Source organism: Dermacentor andersoni, chromosome 8 (assembly GCF_023375885.2).
Source record: "Dermacentor andersoni chromosome 8, qqDerAnde1_hic_scaffold, whole genome shotgun sequence".
NCBI classification, from domain to species: domain Eukaryota; kingdom Metazoa; phylum Arthropoda; class Arachnida; order Ixodida; family Ixodidae; genus Dermacentor; species Dermacentor andersoni.
The window spans coordinates 144,547,221-144,571,460 of record NC_092821.1 but is presented as its reverse complement, the minus strand read 5'-3'; the positions used below and the strand labels follow the sequence as shown (position 1 = coordinate 144,571,460).

At 46.6% G+C, this 24,240-nt stretch overlaps 1 protein-coding gene across 20 annotated transcripts in view; it reads right to left on the bottom strand.

Moving 5' to 3' along the window:
- The window catches only part of LOC129384282 (uncharacterized), a 667,107-nt gene that overhangs the window by 100,463 nt on the left and 542,404 nt on the right, over window positions 1-24,240 (bottom strand). Inside the window, exon 1 of one of the 20 annotated variants that reach the window (XM_072290013.1) lies at window positions 23,184-23,345. The exons of the other annotated variants lie outside the window; for them this stretch is intronic. The gene's annotated coding sequence lies outside the window, so the exon portion shown is untranslated. Of the gene's footprint in view, window positions 1-23,183; window positions 23,346-24,240 lie in introns of those variants that run through there. 20 annotated transcript variants of the gene reach the window in all.

The following is a 24,240-nucleotide window of genomic DNA, read 5'->3' as shown; positions in this document are numbered from 1 at the left end:
CGTGGCGGCGCTGCATGGGGCCCGAATCAATGACGAAAGGTGGACAGAATGGATAAAGGATGGGATCACTCATAGACGGTCGTCAGGGTGGCGGGGAAGATGTGTGCGCAATAATGAGCTGGTATTCGGTGAACGTGACGTAATAAACGGCCGTCATGTCTGGAACAGTAGTAAATAAAGAATTTGAAAAGAAGCTGCAAACGCCGCAACGAACAGAGGAACAAAATCTGGATGTTGTAATCCAAAGAGAGAAGAAAGCTTTGTGGCATAGAAAGCAAACGCATGGAGCCGATACTGTCGTTAAGAGGAGCGAATAGGGCTGTGCTGTCCATATAATACGTTCAGAAGATAACTAGTTGTCAATTAGAGTTATACAACAGGTAACAACACAAGGGAAGCGTAGTCGGGCATGGCAGAGAATTTCGTGGCCTGCAGAAAGTAGGAAATATGAAGGCACAGAGTCAATTGATGAGAGATGTCTTACACCTGCAATGAACATGAATTGGGCAAATAATGCTGACGATGATTCAACGAGCATTGAGGCTGAAGTGCCGTTTAGGACAAGAAGCACATCTACTAGCGTAAATAATATTCCATGAAATTCAGCGTCTCGCTGAAGCAGCACTGGCGCTTTTTTAAATTGGACACGGCAAGAAAGAAAATCTCTAGAAAAACAATGATGATCTTCTGAAGATAAATACATTGAACATTCCCCTTTTCTCGCGTGCGCGAGAGAGAAAGAACGAGGGAGAGATTAATATTTATTCTATTTTGTCTTCAGTATTCTCTTCTGGAGAATCGAAGTGTGGTAACTTTAACAAAATTTCTCGTGGTGCAATACCTTCGTGGGATAAATATAGCCACCTTGGACAGTACAAAGTGGGGCGATATATTCACTGTTTATGTACTGTTCACATAGTAAGGAACTGCATATCCATGAATTTTAGTCTTTAGTTCTTGGGTGCATATGTTTTTCTTTCCATGCAAAATCGACCAGGCCTATCTCCTCGTTATCTCTCGATTTCCGGTAACAGATCAACAGCGAGGTGTGAATTTTGGCCTGATTCTTTTTTTTTTTTGCTAATGTGAGGATATTATTTTAACCATCTTTTACTTAGTTGCCAATTAAAAGAGCCATAAAGATATTTTGCAATATGTAGGATGGATTCGTGCCAATGTTACCTGGCTTTAACTTCAAGCGAGGACTATGAAAGAACGTCACACATTCGGTTGTCGCAAGAATGTCATTAGCTGGTGTCTTGTCGGCTATTCTGACCTTCGTTAGCGGATCATAATAACGCATTTTGATTTAGGAAGCACCTCTTACACGAGCATTGACAGCAGAGTTCAAGTAATCGGGTTTAAAAGCGTTTCACGGGCTATGAGAATAGGCGAGTAAAATGAATAAAATACTTCACAGTTCGTGCCACCAGTTCAGTTCGGTTTCGTCGTTCTTTCCTTATTAGTCAGATGTATTTTAGTATTTCTCGCAGCGCTTATACTTTCAATATATTCCACTCTTGTCATCGTAGTTACCCAGTCAAATCATAATCACGGAATTTCAGGGATAATAATATTAGGTATCAGGCAGCTCGCATTCATACTTACGTAGAATCGTAAAAGAATAGTCCTGACCTAGAGTGCTGCCTATGGACAGTGCCTTTCCTCCGAAAACAGCATCGCCTCGCCAAGTCCTAGAAGAATGTTGGCTCAAGTCCCTTGTTATCTTCGAAAATGGCAACGCTGACTTTACAACGGATTTGCTGCTCTTTCCTCTCCGAATTGCTCGAAAAAAATGTGTGGATTCCTTTTTCGACATTCGATAAAAAAGAAGAAGGGCTGCGTTGAATCCGTTTGCTTTGTCTCTTAAAATGCGTGTGATTGCGGTCTTCTTTTTTAAAATATTATATTCTGTCACGACGTTTACTTCGTTACTTCGACATTTGTTTGGGTGGCTCTCTTCAAGAACACCGCTGCGTGTAGGTGCTTTTTTTTTTTCTTAGAGTACTCCTAAGTCCCACCCACGTGGCCGACCAATTGCTTTTCTTTTTGCTGCTTAAAGAGCTGATAATTAGGAAGTGTTATACACATCTTTGGACTTATTTTGACAACCTCGTGGCCTTCTTTACTCTAGTGTTGGCTAGTTCTTTCTTTCTCGTCTGGGTTGTTCTCAAGCCCGAGAGAAGCAATTCGACGAGAACAGTAAAGAAAAAACATGATTTTGCATCGCACCTCACGTAGCAATAGGACTTCCTCCTTTCAGGAATAAATCCGCTGCAAACTCTCACAAACTGGCTGTGCTGTCCGATACAAGTGAAAACAACGAAAATTCTGAGCTATCGACTGCTTTTTGGGCTTATTGCCACGCCAACGACTCTTCCCTTTCAAGCCAGTTCTTTTACACACAACCTCACATCACACTCTGGGCTGACGTAGGAAGGTAACGAAGTTTATTTGTCCAGAATCACGCCGTGAAAGTGCTCCACGTTTGCAGCAAGTAAGCAGCGCGCATGGATGCGGATCACCTGTTTTAACGCGAGAGCATTCAGTGCCCCATGTCGCAAAAAAAAAAAGAGAAACCGAAAAAGAAAAGGATGTCAGCAAGGAACGTCGCTTGGCGAAAAATCATTCCGAACCACATCCACGCAGGCCCTCCGCGTGGCGCAGGGCGTCACTTAACTAATTGAATTCCTCAAAGCAAAATACGTCAGAAAAGTCGTAAAGTACGATCTAAGCGCAACCTACCGACGTGACAGCGTCGAATTTTTATTTGAAAAAAGCGAAAAACATAACTCTGTCACGCAAAAACTCAAGCACATGCCACTTTCCTGAGTGGCACGGCCTGCTCGGTTACTTGCAACGTCATCGCGCTCGGCTCCGTGCATCCGCAAAAGAGCGGCGGTTGCCCGGGAAGCGTGACAAGCAGTCAGAAATCATTGAAATTCATCGAGTTCCCCTCTCAAAAGCGAAGGTTAAGCCTGCTCCGAATTCTCATAGCGAAGCTGTTTATGCGGACCCAGTGTCGTCGTCGTCGGACTTCGCTAAAGCTATCATCGTCAGTAATGGCTTGAACGTCGTCGTGTTCTTCAACAGCTGGATCGTTGGCGCCCCTAGGCGCTACCACGTGAAAGTGCTCGTGCCACTGCTCCTGTGTTCGTTGTCGTCGTCTTCCAGAGTTGGCTGCTTTGCCTCTCGTCATTCCAGCGTAGAATTTCACTTCTGTCGTCGTAATAGGGAGGCCGCTTTCGCGGGTGTATGAGCCATCGCTTAAGGATGTTTGAGCCATTCGGGGTCTTAAGTGACGGACAGATTTAATTTGGAAGCAATTTCTGGAGAACCTGGAGCATTACCCGTTCATGATACCATCGTCGTGCAGGCAGGCCCTCATGCTCATTCCAGAGTCGTCATTCTGTCGCAGTCATTCCAGTGTGGTTCTTCCTTCGTTTGTCCCACGGGACAAACGATTTTGTGAAGATTTTGTTTGAAGGAGACAGCCTTCCTTCCCACGTCAAAGTAGGACATGTCCGCCATCCAGTACGACCATTCGTGCCGAAGCCCCTCCAGTGTTTCAAGTGTTGCAAGATTGGCCACGTGAAGGGTGTCTGCGTGAACAGCGTAGTGTGCCCGCGGTGCTCCGAGTCCCATTCAGAAGACGCCTGCAGCGCACATGTTCTAAAGTGCCCTAACTGCAGTGGTCCTCACAAGGCCTCATCAAAGGATTGCCCGCGGATGCGGAAGGAATTCACGATTCTAAAACGCACGGTGCGAGACAATTCAACGCATCGAGAGGCTGCTACCGCTGTTCGGCGACGTCGGCATCGACACCGAAAACGTTCAAGAAATTCCGCAACTGCAGATAGGTACACGCCAGCTACAGTCAGAAGGGCTGCCGCATCTCCACACTCCGCCACCAAGACAGATACAAGGAAAGCGAACAAAGAGGAGACGCTCGCCCGCCCTGAAGAATGGCCTGAGCTACCGAGGGCACGACTCCCTACTAAGTTACCTCAAAACGCACCGACTGCAACGCCTTCTGCGACTGTTGAAGCGACGCTGGCTGATGATCTCCAGGTCATCAACATTCTGTGGTCGCTCATGAGTGCCATTCGCGTTATACTTACCAACATGAAGTCTTCGTCTGCGCAAAGCGCACTACAGGTGTTGGACACTTTGAGTCCAGTACTTGCAGCTCTTGGTTAAAATCATGGCTCTCCAGAAGCCGTCGTTTCGTGACGAAGTCCGAAACGCGTCGATATTTCAGTGGAACGCCAGAGGACTGAAGTCACGCATGTCGGACTTTCGACAGTTTGTGTTCACAAATAAGTTCCCGGTCATCGTCATCTGCGAGCCCCTATCAAATAACATCAGACTGTCCGGGTATGAGTGTTTCATGTCCGCCACCCACGGAGAATGCAGCAAGATCATCGTATTCATGCGACGTGATCTTACGTATGTCCATCACCCAGTGTCGCCAGACCAAGAAAACCAATACGTCTGTCTGACAGTGAAGAAAGGCAAGCTCATTTTCACATTAATTGGAGCCTACATATCGCCCTCAAGTCGGTTGGACTGCGAGAGATTACGGCAAATCACCACAGCGACTCCGCAGCCTTTGGTGATTACTGGAGATTTTAATGCCCACCACCATCTCTGGGGAAGTTCTAAGATAAACTCGAGAGGCAGAAGATTAGTGTCATTTGCCTCCAAACAAGAACTGTGCTTGTTAAATGATGGAAGCCCCACCTTTCTACGTGGAACTGCCTACTGTAGCTGCCTGGACCTGACCTTTGTTTCACGCTCCTTCACTAGAAAGGTCAGGTGGTTTCCGGATATTGAAACGCGGGGAAGTGACCACCTACCCACTTATCTTAGGGTTGAAGGGTTGACGGACTACAGGTTAGCCGCCGTCACACAATGTATCGACTGGCCAATGTTCAAGTCAATTGTCGAAGACGGCTGTCGTGATGACTTGTCCACTAGCCTAGAGGACATCATAAAAGGTGCCCTAGAGGCTGCGAAACATTCGCTTCTGAGAACGTCTACACGCACCGAATACGACGTTGAGCTAGAGAAGCTTCGTGCAATTCGTCGTCGGGCAGAGCGAAGATACAGGCGCACGAAGTCTGTACATGACTTGAGGTTGGCCAGAAGAACTCAAAAGAAAATTCAGCGTCGCATGGACAAACTTGCATCACAAAGATGGAAATCATTCTGCGAATCTTTGGATCCACGGAAACCATTGTCTCACATATGGAGAACTGTTCGTGGTCTCCGTGGAACCCCTCAGCAGCGCCACCCTTTTAAGTCTTTGGCCCTTCACCAACAATGCAGCGAGATTGACGTAGCGGAAGCTTTCTGCAGGAGGATTGCTGGCGAAAGTAGTTGCGCTGGAACATCGACGCGCCGCCACTCACCAATTTCTCGCGACTCCCGCATGGATAGTCCTTTCTCCATGGACGAGCTCGAAGCTGCACTGGCCTTGTGCAAGCGTTCATCTTCACCAGGACCCGACGGTATAACCTACCGTGCCCTGTGTAATCTTGGCGATGAGGCACGAAAAGTGCTCCTGCTCCTGTTCAACAGCTCCTGGCAGACAGGTACGGTTCCCCAAGAATGGAAGACCAGTCGCCTAATTCCACTGCTCAAGCCTGGCAAGTCGCCTGTAGACATTGCATCATACCGACCAATTGCGCTTGCCAGTTGCATCGGAAAACTAATGGAGAGGATGGTTCTAGCACGGCTAGAATGGTACCTCGAACATTACCAGGTATATCCAGATGCAGTGGCCGGTTTCAGGCGTGGCCGTTCTTCCATAGACAACGTTATCGACTTGGTGACGTACGTCGAGCACCAGAAGTCCTCCAAAAGATTATCTGCTGCTCTGTTTCTGGATGTTAAAGGAGCGTACGATAACGTAACGCACGAAGCGATTTTCAACGCGTTAGAGGCAGTAGGACTTGGCGGCAAAGTATATTTTTGGATAAGTAGCTACCTACATAAGAGATCCTTTTTCGTACTTACCGAGGATGGCCCGACCTCCCAGCATTACAGTAACCGTGGGGTGCCTCAGGGCGGAGTACTCAGCCCAACGCTCTTCAGTCTAACACTCATTGGACTCGCCGACATCCTGCCAGGCACCGTTAGGCTCTCCATCTATGCCGACGACATTTGCATTTGGACGTCGGCTGTGACACGACTGCAGCTTCGCGCGCGGCTTCAAAAGTCAGCTACTTTAACATCATCCTACCTTAGAGAACAAGGACTTCGTATATCATACGAGAAGTGCGCAGCGGTGGCATTTACCAGGAAATCAATGTCACCATACGTGATATCCGTGGACAGACACATGATCTCGTACAGCACGAGTCACAGATTTTTGGGGGTGGTCCTTGACAAAAATCTCTCCTGGACCCCTCATGTGAATTATGTGAAAAAACGCCTGACAGGAATTTGCCATATGTTTAAGTTCCTTGCAGGAAAGACCTGGGGAGTGCCAATACACTCTATGCTGCAACTGTACAGGGTCCTCTTCATTGGATTCCTGCGGTACAGCCTACCGGTCATGTCCAACACCTGCAGAACTAACCTGAACACAATCCAAAGCATCCAAGCTCAAGCACTCAAGATATGTCTCGGTCTACCGCGGAGTGCGTCAACGACTGAAGTTATTGCAGTCGCTCAAGATTTCGCTATTAGAACGCACATTAGCATTGAAACAATGCGTGTGCACATAAGACACTTCGCCCGGACCCCTACCCACCACCTAGCAAGTCTCCCAGTAGATAGGCCCCACACGACGTTCAGTGCGACTGTCTTCGCGCACCGTGCCTCTTTCAGGTCAGGTTACACACCTGCGGCAAGGCCTTCTATTCCTCCATGGTGCATGCGCCGTACTCAAGTGAACCTTACAGTCCCAGGACTTCAGAAAAAGTGGGACTTGCCATCATCAGCGCTCAAGCAACTAACTTTACTTCTCTTGTACGAGAAATACAGCGACTGCACACACGTCTACACTGATGGATCAACTACATCAACCAGTTCCGGCGGCGCTGTAGTTATACCAGCAATGGGAATAACCAAGCGGTTCAGGACTTCCCATGTCACTACGTCTACAGCTGCAGAGCTCGCGGCTCTCCGCGACGCGCTTCAATTGATAAATACTGAAAGTCCTAGAAAATGGGCAGTCTTCTGCGATTCAAGGCCGGCCTTGCAATGTGTGCATTCATTTCTCCGACATGGAACTCACGATCAGCTCACGTGCGAAATCGCGGAACTTGTCCATCACTTAAGAGAAAAAGGCCATGATATCTCTTTTCAGTGGATACCAGGTCATTGCGGTATCATTGGTAATGATGACGCCGATAAGGCAGATCGGACGTCAAACCAAGAAGACCGCTGCGTCCCCATTCCGCTCTCAAGGACCGACGCCGCGAGACAACTTGGCATTCTGGCAAGCACTATCTCCTTAGCAGAGTGGAATACCGTACATACAAGGCGCACAAGACTGCACCGACTCAACCCGTCACTTCAACTCAGACCTCCAGCCGGTGTGCACCGGCGTGAAGCGTCTCTTCTGTGTCGGTTATGGCTTGGAGTGGCCTTCACAAATGCCTACTCAGCACTAATTGGAATGGCTGATAGTCCTGCATGTGATGTTTGCGCATGCGAGGAGAACATTGACCACATATTGTGCCATTGTCCTCAATTTCAAGCACAAAGACAGTATTTGTCCGACACATTGAGGAAACTTGACGATCGTCCTCTGAGTGAACAGACAATATTAGAGCACCGTCCCGACCGATCATCGGCTCAGAAGGCAGTGAAGGCACTTTTGTGTTTTCTCAGAACTTCTGGTTTGCTCGAGCGACTTTAACTGAAGTGCTATCCGTACACGTACCTACACCTTCTCTCTCCCTTCTTTCTCGTCCCCTTCTCCCTTCCCCCAGTGTAGGGTAGCCAACCAGACTATTGACTGGTTAACATCCCTGCCTTCCTGTATTCTTATCTCTCTCTCTCTCCCCCCCACGGGACAAACAGCGCTGACAGCAGAACTACGGGAGTACAATAACACGGGCACTGTGTTGGCTTTTTCTCGTAGTCGATGTTCAACTAAGTAGTGTCTCGTGTCTTTTGTCGTCATGAGTAGGACCAGGCCGCATTATTGAGTGGCAAGCTAATTTTCAAAGCCTTTACTGTGGATATCTCCCACTTTCGTGCGCTCTTGATGCTACCACCTTCGTGAAAAAGGGCGCCCTTCATTATTTACAGACACATAATTGCGTTTTTGGAAGCCATAGTCAGAAATGTAATGGTAGCAAACGCACTATCAGCGTCAAATCAAACTTGAACAACGGAGCGCGTGGCCCAAGTTTAAGTGATGATATAGTGCGCGCCGTCCAGTCTTCACCATTGACCGGCGGGCACGTCCGGTTTGGCCGCCCTGCGCGATCTCCCTCTAGTAAGATAATTTCGCTTCTGTTCTGGTTCTTACATTTGAGAGGGAGAAAATGAAAAATAAAGATGAAGTTAAAGTATTGCAGTTTACGGCGAGTATTGTCGCACAGATCGCCGAAACCCCAAGTGCTATCGGCTCGAACAAGCGGTGCGCATGTTGCAGTTTGCACCGTCATCACCCGCGACGAAATATGAAGAGCTTGGTAGAGCTACCCACCGCCCCTTTCCCAATGGGACGGGCATAACATCCATTCCTCCACCCACCCGTACCAGCGGTGGTGCCCGCCGTGTGTGTGTGTGGGGGGGGGGGGTGATGGGTGGTAAGGAGGGAACAACAAAAAAGAGCGAGTAAGCTCTCCTTTGCGCATAGTGTTTGCCGCCAGCGTTTCCAGGAAAACATTACGGTTACATAAACTGCAGTTGCCGGGGAGCGTGAAGAGCAACCAGGGACGTTTGAATGCTATCGCATTCCACTCTTAAAAGCAAAGCTTAAGCGTCCTCCAACTTTTTGTTCTTGGTAGCCTTCATGCGTTTCTTTCGTCTCTATCCTTTCTTTTTCTTTGTCTTTCTATTGGACAACCTACTTCCGGAAATACTCATTCAACTGAGAAAGATGCTCATTAAGCAAATAATACCTTCGCTTAAGTACGCGCGATTATATGCAGCGTGCAAAAAAAAAATTAAGTGCAAAGAAATAAAGAAAGAACGAAATCAAGAAAAAGGAAAGAAAGAATAAAAAAGAAAGAAAGGAAGAAAGAAGCAGAGAAAGAGGGAGAAGGAAAGCTAGTATAGATATTTTCCCTTAAGGTGCCTCCTGGGAGGATCAGGGGAGGGAGGGCAAGATAAATTACAGCTGCTAATAAACGACATCGTTTCGGTTCATGACAGGCATCATGGCCCCAAACGAACGCTCAGCTCTTCGAAAGACTGTTTGCGTCGCTTATGAATATTTTCTCCGGAGTTTCAGGCGGCACGTGCTAATTAGCTCGCTTCTTTAGTAGCTTAAGAAGCCCTGTTAATGAAGTCCACCGACAGCTATAGCGCCAATCCCAGACAGGCACAGTTTTGATCAAAGTTTGGAGCAGCTTGGGTAAATGTTTTTTTCTGTAGTTTCGAATGCAAAGCGAAGAATGTTTTTTTTTTCTTCAAGACAGCGTGGTATGCTTTCCGGAGAGTCGTTCAAGTTCTCGCTGAAACGAGAACACGCGAATACAGGTGTTGCAAAGCGTATCGCAAATTACCTAAATTACGCAAGAACCGGGAAATTGGTGATTTTCATCGTCAATGCCTGCGTTACCGATGTGCAAAATAGTAACGAAAAAAATAACTGGTTAATCATGGTGGTTGGGATGGTGGTGATGGTGGTGTTGCAGCAGGCGGGGTTTGCTTCATTACGCTCAAGGGATAATGCGGTCTGTTGCGTAACCTAGGTTTGATCTCGGGTGACGACAGCAGTAGGCTATTCAGGTTGGGGCTGAATGCACCACATAAGAACGCGCATGTACTTTCAGTTAGGGTGCACATCAAAGAAAGGTAGGGTGTCAAAAAGAAACTCTAGCATTACGCTCTAACGATTGTCACAGATTCATTGTTGATTAGTGGTCCTAAATCCAATGAATTAAATAAATAGGTGAATAAACCATTTTTATCAATCAGCAGCAGCAGCAGAAGCCTATATTTACGTTTATTGCAGGATGAAGGCCTCTGTAATCTTGCGCTGGTTATCAGCCCTACGCCTTACACTGCCTGTCCAGCTTCATTTTCTTTCTTTTGATATCAACTAGAATATCAACCATCCCCGCTTGCTCTCTAATCCACGTCGCTCTCTTCCTCACTCTTAACGTTACGCCTAACAGTTTTTGCTGCGTCACTCCTTGCGAGGCCTTTAACTCGTTCTCGAGATTCTATGTCAGTGTAGTGTTTCTGCCCCATATGTAAGGACCGGTAGAATGCAATGTTTGTACACTTTTATTTTCTATAAGAAAGGAGATGTTAAAGAATGGAAGAATTATAGGCCCATCAGCTTGCTTTATGCACTGTATGAAGTATTCACCAACATAACTTTCATTAGAATTGGGAAAACGCTTTACTTTAACCAAACAAGAGAATAGACTGGCTTCAGTAAGTGACATTCTAAAATTTATCACATTCATGTTATCAATCAGGTAATTTAGAAATCTGCGCAATACAATTAACCTGTCTATTGCCTTTCATGGAATATGTAGCGATACCAATTAGTGATACCAGTCGTCATGGAGGCATTGCGTAATCAATGAGTACAGAAGTCGTACGCCAACGCGTTAATATACATCGGTAAACAACTTCCAGCAGACGAGCAATGGAGCTTATCGTCTAAAGTGTGTTCGGTTTAAATTTTGAGATCTAGCGTCCCGGAACTGCACAATAGCCGATCAGCGTCGTGACAGTGGATGACTCGAGAATGATATATAACACCTGAGATTCATTAGCTGGCACCCGAAGAAAGTAAACGAGCGTTTTCGCATGCCACTTTCACCAGAAAAGCTCCGCTGCGACCGGTAGTCGAGCTCTCCACCTTGTGCTCAGGAGTGCAACGCCACAGACACTAAGTCGATACCGTGAATCTAAAGTGTGTTTAATACTATGAAGACAATGAACATGGCCACAGAGATCTTCAGGTCAAACACGCCGCTTGATCTCGGAGGCTATGTACTATGCTGTTTACGCATTGTCAAAAAGTGAAACGTTGATTGAATATCTACCCTTCCTATTCTGCGTCTTATATGGCAGAGCATTTCCACTTTCTTTAAAAGGTCCTTTGAAGAGCTCTTTCTAAGCACGTCCGAGCACTCTGAGACTGACCAATCAAGCGTTCTTGTGCTTCGGGACGTTTTACGTTAATATAGATGCTACAACAGGCTGCACACAGACTTTTGTCATCACACCTCTAGTGCGGTTGCACAATATGCCGGAAACTTCGGCATTTGTTGACTGCAGATATTTCTGAAAGTAATGAGGAACTTTATATTAGCCAGAGTGATCTCGAAAATTTATGCAAACATTTCCTTCGGACGATTTATTTCTTCGTCACTTTGGTGCCGATACGTGGAAGCCCTTGTGGCGTTGTGGCTTGAAAGGGATGAGAACATGCCGCGTTTGCTTGTGCACGGCCAACAGTAAAATGCGAGATCGCACATTACTTTACGAGCTAGTAAATAAATCGCTTGTAGAACATTAGCTATATGAATATGTATAATCTGAAGAGAGCCGTTGTATTTTGTATCGCATATTCAGGTAAGTGCTTTCTTTATAGCTACCATGAATGCGATTACTTAAAAAAATTATGCTTGATTTAAAATCAGGTGCATTCAACAGAGTATTAAATCGGTTTGACTATAATCCGACCTATTAATTTCATGAAATATGGCACTAATTTGGTACACACCGTTGTGTTATAACAGACCACGAAAACCAAGCGCTATGATCGTTTCAAACGCAATGTGACGGCATGAAAATGCCTATTGCAGCATCATTCTCCCAAGCTTTCACCCTTTGATATCTTTGTTTAGGCAAAGAACATCGGTTATTACCGTAACATAAATGCCTAGGTTGTCGCATTGTGCCCATGCATGCAGAAGTTGCTTTCCAGCGTACAATCATCCTACTTAAAAAGAAATATGCTTTTTCACGTTCGTAACAACCAAGTGTGTAATAAAAACTAATTTAAAAAGCCATTCCATCCCTTATCAGTCGTCAGGCCTCAGAAGGTGCATGCCCTTATCTGTACCTGTGACACTAATATGTGTACATGGCTCGAAGCGCCCATTTTATGCTGCAGGGCCGTCAATTTAAATTGATATTAAGCAAGTCATCTTATATTTTCATTTAGCCAGGATTAGGGAGGGAGAGAGTGAAAACTTTATTCTAAATGTCCGGCGATTTGGGCGGGGTGAGGCCATAAGCACCCCAGCCTAGGTGACAGCCTCGAGTCCTTGAACACGGGCGGCTTCCTCGGCGTGCCGGACGGACCACAGTTGATCGGTGAGGTCGTCGCTGAGCAGTGCCGCCTCCCAACGCTCCCCTTAGACCCCGTTCGCCGGGAACACCTGCTACTCGCTACCGGTGCATGCCCACAGCATGTGCTGCAGCGTCGCTCTTGCTCCGCACGCTTTACAATCGTCGGACGAATAAGTCTCGGGGTAGCAGAGGTGAAGGATCGCCGGGTTCGGATATGTGTGCGTCTGCAATTGCCTCCAGGCAACGGCCTGTTTCTTGTTTAGTTGGGCGTGCGGTGGTAGGTATTTACATCTGTTCAATCTGTAGTCTTGCGTGATGGAGGGCAATTTTAAATCTAATAATGGGGCCCTGAGCCACTTTTAATCCAAATGGAAAAAAATGCGTATGAAGTGAAAATAGGCTATTTCGCAAATACTTTGCCGCAAAAAGTACTTCAGTGCATTCAGCAGAAGGGGAGTTATTGGCAATCAAACACGGCCACCGTGGTCCTCCCGTTCCTTCTTCAATGCCTTGCACTGTGAAGGCTACGGTGCAGTTGGGCGTGCCCACAACGCTCCGCCTTCTAAATGTCACCGTGGCGCGCAGTTCAAATTTGATTTCATATGCAAAGGTACACGCCACGACATCCGCCTTTGGTGCCTACGACTCGCTAATGAACGGCGAATATCTCAGCAACCTTCGGTTTGCAGACGACGATGTTGTTCAGCAACAGTGGGCACGAGTTACAACAAAACATTGAGGACCTTAACAGCGAGAGTGTAAGAGGGAGGTTGAAGATTAATATGCGAAAGACAAAGACAATGATCAATAACCTGGCAAGGGAACAAGAGTTCAGAAATGCCAGTCAGCATCTAGAGTCTCTGAAGAAGTACGTTTACCTATGTCAGTTACTCGCAGAGGACCCTGGTCGTGAGAAGGAAATTCACAGAAGAATAAAAATGGGTTGTAGCGCGTGCGCCCGATATCGTCAGATCCTGACTGGGTGCTCGCCATTATTATCGAAAAGAAAGGTGTACAATCGGTACATTTTACCGGTGCTAACATATGGGGGACGAACATGGAGACTGAAAAAGCAGCTCGAGAACAAGGTCCGCGCAAAGAGGGATGGAACGAAAAATTTGAGGCGTAACGTTGAGACAGCAAGAGAGTAGTATAGATCAGAGAGGAAATGCGGGATAACCGATATTCTGATTGACATTAAGAGAAAAAGTAGAGCTGGGCAGCTCATGTAATGCGTAGGTGAGATAACCGGTGGGCCATTATGGTTACAGAATGGGTGCCAAGAGAAGGGAAGCTCAGTATGGAACGGCAGAACATTAGAAGGGGTGATGAAAGGAAATCCGCTGGCGCTAGTTGGAACCGGTTGGTGCAAAACAGGGTTAATTAGGGATCGCAGGGGTAGGGCTTCGTCCTGCAGTGGACATAAAATAGCATGATGATGATGATGATGATTACGACGATGACGATTACTACGACGCGCTAAACATAAGCCAAACGCACTACTGCTCAGTGAGCCGCAGTGGGCTTAGCCAGCGGACTCGTGGCGGCGCGCCACGGAGGCCGCGGTATCTGCGCCATGCAGCTGAGCGCAGCAATGAATCGCAGCCGCGTATTAAAATCCGCTTTATTAGAAAATAAACAAGAAAATAAAGCGTAAGCCTGCCTTCGTAAGATCGATTAAGAAAGTAAGGAGGCAGGCTTCTGTTGAAAAGAGGGCGTTTGAGAAAAAGCTGACTTGCCGATGCGCTTGCGAGGTCCACACACCGCGTACGGCAGCAAAACTTGGCTGAGATGTTCACAACAGCGTATGCTCTCCACATACCATGTTATGTCACGAAGCCCGAGAGGTAGTTCAGGGTCCCTTTAGGCAACGATGCGCTCAGTGCATACTTCAAAACACCGGGAGGAGTCTTTTGAACAACCTTGTTCCGCGGATTGATATAATTATTTCGTTCGGCGAAGGTTGTTTTCGCGATTCCTACAGATCAAACAACTATGTTGCTGAAGGAACATGACTGATTCCACAGGAATTGTCAGCTGCTGGCAGATATCGAACAAAGCTGATTATTAATTAATTGATTGATTGATTGACCGATTCATTCATTAATTCATTCATTAATAATGTTTAACGTTTAAAGGCAACGCAGCCTCTAAGAGCATGCCCAAGTGGAGGGCTCGGAAGTAAATTTGACCACCCAGGTTTCATTACCCTGCAACCAAATGGACGGCAGACGACCCCCCTTTTCTTGTCCTGTTTTTTTTTTTCACTTCACCCAAATCTTTTGGAAATCAAGCCTCTCGACCTTGTGCACGGTAACAGAACTCTATACGCATTGCACCACCAAGAGGGCTTCCCAGGAGCAAAGCTCATGCCAAAGAGAAAACGTATAAGTGAACATCAAAGCTACCAGAAGGTTGCAATTATAACTCGGGTTCGCAGCATGACAAGCACAGCGTGTGCAAATAGCAAAGACGCAACGCCATACAGAAAACACGTATCCCGTTGATTGCAGTGTCATCTCCCAAGTCGGGGCACCGTCGACGTAAAGGTAAAAGCTGATCGAACTACAGTCGCGAGCACGTATGCCTTACTGCACCGTAACGACACAGTTGCCCATGGGCATTATATATATTGGCCCAGACGAAACCTAACGCGGTATCCTCGGCTTCTCGGCTTTGCCTCCATACTATTACGGGTTTGTGTTGCAGTGCAGGGGAGGCATTACTTTTACCGTGCATGTTGTTGTAAGGGTAGACCAATGGGGAAAAAAAGGAAACACAGCCTGCGGGCTTCTCATTTGGCGAGTGCCCCGATGTTTGGGCTGGGCTACGTTGTCGAAGATGTCACGTAGGAACAACGCCACACTAGAACCATGCCATAGAAATTAGGCCTGCAGCGGCATTGAAAGAAACGTGACCATGGAAAATAACTCCGCGTCGTCGCACGAAATAGGTAAGAGTGCAGTGCCCAGAATGTCACGCGCATAGCTCGAGAGATGCTTCGGCCAATAGTGTTTGCAATGCGCCTTCGAAGAACCACCGAAGGAATTTTCTTTTTTGTGAACTGCAGGCGACATGGAGTTGTGGATGGCGTCTGTTTATTGGTTTTCTTGGTTGAACTTCAGTCTTCCATCAGTCATTGTAACTAACACCGTTTTTATTAATATTAACGCGATATCGCTAAGGGCCCTGTCTTGTAAACAAGTCCGATGTTGACGTCGGACATCGCTTGTCGAAAAATCATTCCGAAACACAATCACGCAGGCCCTCCGTCTGGCGCAGATGCGTTACTGAACGAATTGAATTCCCCAAAGTAAAATACGTCAGAAAAATTAGAAATAGTAAAGTACTAAATAAACACAACCTAGGTAAATTATAGCGTCGGCGTTTAATTTCAATATACCAGAAAGCATAATTCTGTTATGCAGAAACTCAAACACAATCCCCTTCGCCGAGCGGCGCGGCCCGCTTGGTTCCTTGCAACAACACCATCGCGCTCGCCTGAGCGCATCCGCAAGAAGGCTGCGGTTGTCGGGAATCGTGACAAGCAATCAGGGATCTTTGAGATCTATCACGTTCCACTCTTAAAGGTGAAGCTTAAATTATGGGGTTTTACGTGCCAAAACCACCTTCTGATTATGAGGCACGCCGTAGTGGGGGACTGCGGAAATTTTGACCACCTGGGGTTCTTTAACGTGCACCTAAATCTAAGCACACGGGTGTTTTCGCATTTCGCCCCCATCGAAATGCGGCCGCCATGGCCGGGATTCGATCCCGCGACCTTGTGCTCAGCAGCCCAACACCATAGCCACTGAGCAACCACGGCGGGTAAAGGTGAAGCTTAAGCGTCCTCACATAAACGCGTGCGCGCGCACGCACGCACGCGCACGCGCACACACACACACACACACACACACGCACACGCACACGCACACACGCACACGCACACGCACACACACACACACACACACACACACACACACACACACACACACACACACGCACGCACGCACGCACGCACACGCACACGCACACACGCACACGCACGCGCGCACGCGCGCGCACACACACACACACAAACACACGCACACGCACACAAAAACAAACAAACAAACACACTCACTCACTCACCGCAGACACACACACACGCACACACATGCTCACTCACTCCCTCACGCACACTCACTCACTCACTCACTCACTCACGCACGCACGCACGCACGCACGCACGCACATAATACCTATCATCCTCCCTACGACAAACCAGATATCAAAATAGCAGCTTCGCTACGGTGAGATAACCGAAGGTTATGTGTAGACAGATACAATTACATTATGTTACGCACTACGGATATGAATAGCCTCGAAGGCTTACCGGAAAAGGGGGACTGAGAAGCACGCCTTGATTAACAATTACGGTTCCTAGTTAACTTCATCAAGCCCTCTTTGCCATCTGGGTTCCTCTCGAGACGACAAGTCATTGCGTTAGAAGTTATGGCATGGCTTTTTCTTCCCCAGCGAACTGCCGCAGAAACGTATTACGTGCCCGTCAACCTAGCCTACGGTACAGAGATAATCATTCCATAAGCGTCACGTACCCGCACACCAGCAACAATTTATCGGAGTAATCTCGTAGAACTCACTGTGGCGATAGTAATAAGATTCACTCCGACCTTCCGGGCGAGTATATTATCGTCGGGAGAAAAGTGCTCGAACGATGACAACCCCGTGAGACACGCGAAAAATGCCACCCAGAAATATCGAGGCATTCCGAAGAACGTGCCCAGGATGGTGTACCAACTATATTACAACGCTGTTTTTTTTTTTTTTCGTGCTTTGTGAGTTGTCCGAGTGGCACTGCATCCGTGCTATTACAATCACAATCAATTGTAATCACAATGATCAGCCTTTCGTGAACGGTGATAAAAGAAAGGAAAACAGTCGAGTGAAATAAATTCTAACATTTTACCTGCTTAATATTCGACCCTTGATAACAGCTCCTTTCGACTGATGGACTCAAGCGACATTTATACATTCTTATGTGTACCGGTCGAGCCGATTTCTAGATATAGCGTGTGCTGAAAAGTTTGAAGTCAAGGTATGCAAGCCTATGCCAGATGAAGGGCTGGCAGATTTGAGCTGAAATTTCGCGTGGCGGTAGCATTTTCTCTTACTTAAGCCTAATAACTCGGTTGCTAGCATTACTTGCCTGCTTCCTTGCAATAACGCCCCAGTGGGTGTAATCTGCTGTTGCGCCGCTCTAAAAATGCTGATTTTGGTCCAGAGGAAGGGTGGTTGCTTGTGTCGCCACTACTATGAAAGTCGCGTTTCACCATATAGGTAACACATGGCGCTACCGTACCATTGCAGCAAAATTGACATCTTTCGAGTCACGTAGCCGCAGACTACTAAGATTTGGCGTTTATTGTGAACAAAACGTGAAACGGATGCCAGCAAAAGTGGTAATGAGTTCAGCCCATTGCGAAAGGCTACTTGTGTAAAACGACTGAAAATCACAAAGGCGTTATACCCGAAAGTGTCATGCTTAGTCGTCACATTTATTCACTGCTCATTATGTGGCACACATAAATTCTGAATCCGCGCCTGTCAATATTACTCGGTGTTACGAAGAATGGTGCGACAATTTGAGAGATGTTTGGCAGTCTTAGATCACTGCCAAGCAACAGCAGTACACAACAAGTCACATCGAGCCGATCAATCCGCCAGCGATCATTCCGAAATACATAAAAAAAAGGACTGCCTCGTAGTCTGGTACTAACTACTTCAGTGGTCTGTGAAGCAAGCACCGAGATTACCTGACGATTCTCTAAAAAGCGAGTTTGGGCAGCTGTAACGTGCGTGTAACCGTCTGTCCTTTATACAAGACGGGAACAAGGTAGTTAAAAATCAATAGCATGTTCCTAGCCTGTCGTCGATGAATTCGTTTACCTGTAGGCCCAAGAAACCTTTGGGCACTTTTTTTAGCGCACTGGCTCTGACTTACAGCCTTTATAGTTGTGCGGGCGCAGTGTTTATTCTCTCGTATTTTTTTTTCTTTCTGACCATGACCCCCTTTTCCAATATGGTACAGCAGAAAGGATGTAGCAGAATGTACGCTTACACATTGCAGGCATGACTATCATATGCAAAGCACTCAAATAGGAGATATCCACTCTTGAACATATGCTCTCCAAGTGCGGGTTGCGCGGCCCTGGCATTCTTCGGAATCGGTTTTCAGGAATGATTAAATCCCGCGATCATATCCCTGAAGTCCTGGCTGTCCAGTACGCCCCTGACAGGGCTAGGAGGCTGGACCTCCCTGTCCCAACATGAAACTAGCCAGGCAGGTGCCAACCTCCTGTACAGGACCCGAATAAAGTTTTTTCCTCCTCCTGCTCCACCGCGGCTACCCTCCTTCTCTTTTATATTTCGCTCCGTCTGTTAGAAGATTCGAAGAATGCGCTCTTTTATTCGCACCCGAAAAAGTATTGATTCGAAAATTTCCGCTTCGTATTGCAGCAGGAAAAACACTGGTACACTTTTTAACTTCCGTTGTCGCGTTCACGCAACCATACATGTATACCGAGAGACGTGGAAATTCTTACCACGTGCTCTGCTCGTTCCGCTTCCACACCAGCGAAAGCTCGTGTGTTCGGGCATTCGCTATATATCATCGTGTTTTCTCGTTTCCAGTCCCGTTAGAACCGGCAACATTGTCTTTTTTTGCTTCCCTCAACTGCACTGCCATTATGCATCACGCGTGCGAAGCTAAGCTTCCGACTCCGACGCGGATCGTCTGTTTGCCGAGAGTAAAATAAACGCACTCCATGTCCGGTGAGAAAAGAAAAGCAAATCGGCAAGCGACGAGCAGACGACGTTTCACAGGGCGGTATGCCCTACATTTTGTTCTGGCAGAAGGCGCCTGCAATATTAATTTTATGCTAAATACCTAAGCGAGCGTCGAGTTTTCGCTGAAGTCGTTGTTCCTTCTTTCCCGACTATTCATTCGCGTGGGGCCCAATACTGCGTGAAAAAGCATCCCGGAATGCGCTCTCAGCAAGGAGCGTTCGTTCTTACATTGTGAAAAGTATGGCTAGTGCCAAAAATGCGGGCAGGCGCAAATTGAAAATCCTCCCCTTTACGCTGACATATAGGAGGAAGATTGTCTTATGTGCGGAAGACCTGACAATGCGAAAAAAGATGACTATGTAAAAGAAAAGTTTCCCTGAGGTTCTTGTGTCGCAAGACATTCTGTGGGGACTCGAACAGTTCGAAATGTGGTGCCGGTGATGCCGAGAGACATGTCCGCTGGAATGGATGACTGGGTGTGTTTGGAGGCGATTCAAATAAAGAAACGTACAGAAATGGTGCACACCAAAAAGACGCGATGGCCTTCAAGTGCCAACACAGTTTAAAAGAAACAAAACAAATGTGAAACTTGCGCACATAGACGAAACGACCATGACAAGACTAAGTTGTCTGCTCATAATATTACTTTTATGCTGATGATGAAAGCTTTATTTGATTATATTTTATTTATAGCAACGAAACATGGTCTTATCTCATGAATCATTACATTTGTAGCCGAATAAAGGCTTTAATTATCTGTTGCACGCCTGGATCTACATACATTTCAGGAAAGATTTATCATGGTAAATATCCACTCGATATTTCAATATTTGCAAGGAACTTTCTTGGAATTTGTGCCTTTATATTTGTATTTCAATACCATTAATGTACGTGCCTGTTCTCACGACACAATGCTCGTTTCGGGCCTGCCGCAGTGTCACTTTGTTAACTTGACAGCGCCTTGGTGGAGCAGTAAAACGCTAGAAGCCCGCTGCTTCGAAACATCGTAAGTTATTTTAGCAATACGTTAGCATTAGGAGTGTCAAAGTGGGAAAAAAGTGTATGTGTGGGAAGCCGGTCACGTGCTGAAGTAGACAAGTTATATATCTCTATATAGTTATATATATATATTGACCGTGTTCGCCGCTATCGTTGTGCTATAAGTGTAGCCTGTTGTTCTGCCGCACAGGTTCGCCCAATAAAAGTTAGTTTTGCCTTTCACAGCATCGCTACTGTGTTCTTCAACCTCACCCCAACGTGACAATATACGGGGTATTTCAGCGAACAGTTTCAAAAATCCTTAAAGATCGCCTGTGGCAAATATCACAATTGCAGTTCATGAGCTCGTCTACCCGAAGCGGCGGACACAACTTGCACAAATAAAAAAAGTAAAATTCGAAATCGACTAATTAACGAAAATTCGCAAATAACTTTAAAACTAAGTACCTTATGGCCCATATTGATATACACAAATTCTAGCCGTGGAGTTCGCAAGGCGGATCAACGCGCAACGAATTCTCAGGACGACACTAGCTTAAAAACAATAATTCCCGAACTTTGTGGTGAAAAGCATTGGAGCACACAAGTAACTGGGGCGCCAATGCATTGCTCCGCAAAGTTATATATATATATATATATATATATATATATATATATATGGTTTCCAAGTTAACTTGGACCAAGAATTTAAAAATACCCAATAGCTCTAGACAAATCGTACCGGCTGCATAGTAGCCGTAATCGTATGTACCTACGGCCAGTTTCTTTTTTATCACGAAGTATTAATTAATTACTTTTAATTAGCGAACTTTTTTAATTATTGCTTGATTCGCAAACATATCAATTAGAAAGTTGTAGGGCACCTCGAATACCCTCCGAATCAAGCATTTATTCAGTGCTCAGCTATGCCTCGTTGGGTTTTCCGAGAAAAAACAAAAGCGCGCGAAACATCCAAAATACGAAATAGATACGCGCTTGCACGCCGCTACTCATGTGCTCCCAAGCGAATAGCCACGGATACACGGCTTTACTAGCGGCGGCAGCTCGATACAGGGCTTCATGTTATGTGATGGTCGCGGCATCGAGAGAACACGCCGCCGACGCATTGATAAGCGTAGCGGAGCCTTGTGCGCTGCGGCGATGAGAGAATGCAGCCTTATATCTTTCAATGGTTGCTTGTAGGCGCTTGAGTATCGGGGGGCGAGTGCGCATCTATTTTGCATTGCGAGTATTTCGCGGGCTTTTGTTTTTTTCTTGGAAATACCAACCAGGACCACTTCAGCACGAAATAAATGCTTGATTCGGAGGTTATTTAGGGTTCCCTACAAGATTGTAATTAAAATGTTTGCGATTCACGCAATAAATAAAAGGTTCACTAATTAAAAACAATAAACTAATTAATACTTCGGGGTGAAAAAATCACTGGCTTTAAGTACATACGACTGGCGCTACTTTGCAGTGGGTAGGATTTCTCTAGAGCTCCTGCATTTTTTACAAGTCTTGGTCCATGTTAACTGGGACACCCCTGTACACACGCGCACGCACACACACACACACAGGCACACACACGTACGTATATATATATATATATATATATATATATATATATATATATATATATATATATATATATAGTGCAACACTTTGCCACGTGTACAGTGCGGTTTAAATCATGGATCTGTGGCGTCAAAGAGGCGCGCCGTAATCCTAACGCATTTCTGTCACATTTACCGGGAAATAAATTCCGAAATGTTATTTTTTTTTGTCTAACAGTGTCTACTAGCAGACAGTATTGAACTCTCGTTTGATTTACAGTGACCCTCAAATGGGCATCCGATAAATGCCGCTGCATTGCTATTGTATTTGACAGTATTATTCACGGACGCTGCATAACAGCTCTCAAGTGCCCATAATTCATAAGACATGGACGTAGCGCTGTGCACAAGGTCACCATTCACGTGAAAATGTATCACCCTTCAATCCTTCATCGATATAACATTGTTCAGAGGCCGGGTACATGTCGCGCTTGTTGCCAGCATTTGCAATAGGCACTGGGCGGCCATCGTAAGGCGTCAGCGGTGCTTCAGCGAAGTGCTGGCGTACAGCGCCGCGAACGGCAGAAGTCGAAGCACCGGCATGTGAAGCAGACGACGGGACGAAGGCGCTCACGGTGCTTTCAGTGATACCACACTGCGGGCTTCAAGGTCTGACGCACCGGAAAACGCATATTCATGCGTCTGCTTTAGAGAAAGGTCGCCACTTGTACGAGGCAGGCCACATTCGTGGCCCCACGTAATATATAAAGTAGAAAATTAGTGCACATTGCGATGCAAATGCACCCCGTTAAAAGAGCTCACTGCGGCAAGCTAAGACGTGGAGCACCAGCGTTCATAATCCATATGGTATTTTGCTGTGCACGGTAACGTTGTCGCGGTCTTATTCATGTATATAGGACAACGGCAGAAGAAAAATTTCACCGACGATGGATCAACAATGTATAAAACACACTCCACTGGTGTGTATCCGTTTGGCCGCTGGGTGTTTGGCACTGGGTTTGTGCCCCAGGGGCCAACTGGCATCTGTCGCTCTTAAATAAACCTTTTTTAAGGCAAGGTTGCGTCCCTGCAAGTATCACAATGTCATCAGATCCATCTTCTGGAGGCACGCATCCCGCAGCGAATATTCATAGAGTGGATTCCACGCCACCTTCTGAGCTTCCAAAGCCATGCAGATTCTGCGACCCGTCTGGCGACCTCTACATCGTCACTGCCTCAGCTCCTTCACCTAGATGATGCCACCCTCCTTTTAACAAGAAAAAAATACATTCAGTGCAGCACACATGCTCTCTTACCTCCGTGTGCGGTAACCCTCCCCCGCGGTCTTACCCGTGCAGAGGAGGTTGAGCTTCGGAGGATACCGGTCGGGGTTGACCTCACTCCTGCCGTGACTCGGAAGTGGCCGCAATTTCGCCAATTATGACCTCGCCCTGGGTGCCCAATCTGCAAGTCGCGAAGTGCTGAAGCCGAGAACCACCACCTGTTGTGGGTTTGCCCTGCATTGAAACTGACGAGGCTCCGGCACTTCGCAGCAGCGGGACTTTCGCCGCGTAATCGTAGCCAACGCAGGAACGACATTATCTATCACTCCTGCACTTTATTAGATCCGGAAATCTTTTTTAATTCATTTAATCATCCTTTTTTACCCGCATGCCACACCCTTGTAGGCCGTGAAGCATTAACCCTCGCATTAAAAAAAATTGCAACAACAATATCACACCTACTCGGTGACACTCACGTCATGCGATTTTTCTTACAAGTGAGGGTCCGCATCGATATTGCGGTTTTCTTTTTTTCGGCTCTCAAAAAACGCGTCCATGCCAAATGTGGCCTTCCATGTCGCATTTTTTGTTCTTTAAGTGCTCCGCATGGAGATATTGAGCTAAGAGACTTTCGCTGCTACCGAAGCAAGCACAAGAAGATTGTTCTCATTTTTGGTTAGTCGCACAGTGACGAAGTATTTGTCAGAAAACTGCACAGATTTTGAGAACGTTTGTTGTGGTTGTGTCCGATAACATATTGCCTCGTGCGGGTGTTGTTCGGCTCCAATAGCGGTGTCAGCAGCGACTGCGATACAGTAAATGGTTTGACAGAACCCCTAACACCGCAGGCACAGCTGCGTGATGTTCAAACCGTGCGCAGGCTTCCCTCATGCCGACGCCAGTTGCGGTTGACCACTTACCTCTACTTAGGAAGGCCTCCGGAACGGAATCATCTGCACAACGAAACACTTGTGTGCGTTCTAGCTCCCATTCTGCCACTCGACAGAATTAGTGACTTTTTTCTTCGCATCATCGGCGGGAGCGTATCAGTTTGTCTTATTTTCGCTTCGCGCCTGCCAACGCTTAGGGACGCTTTGTTGAGCTGCACCTCCGCCTTCGGGGCC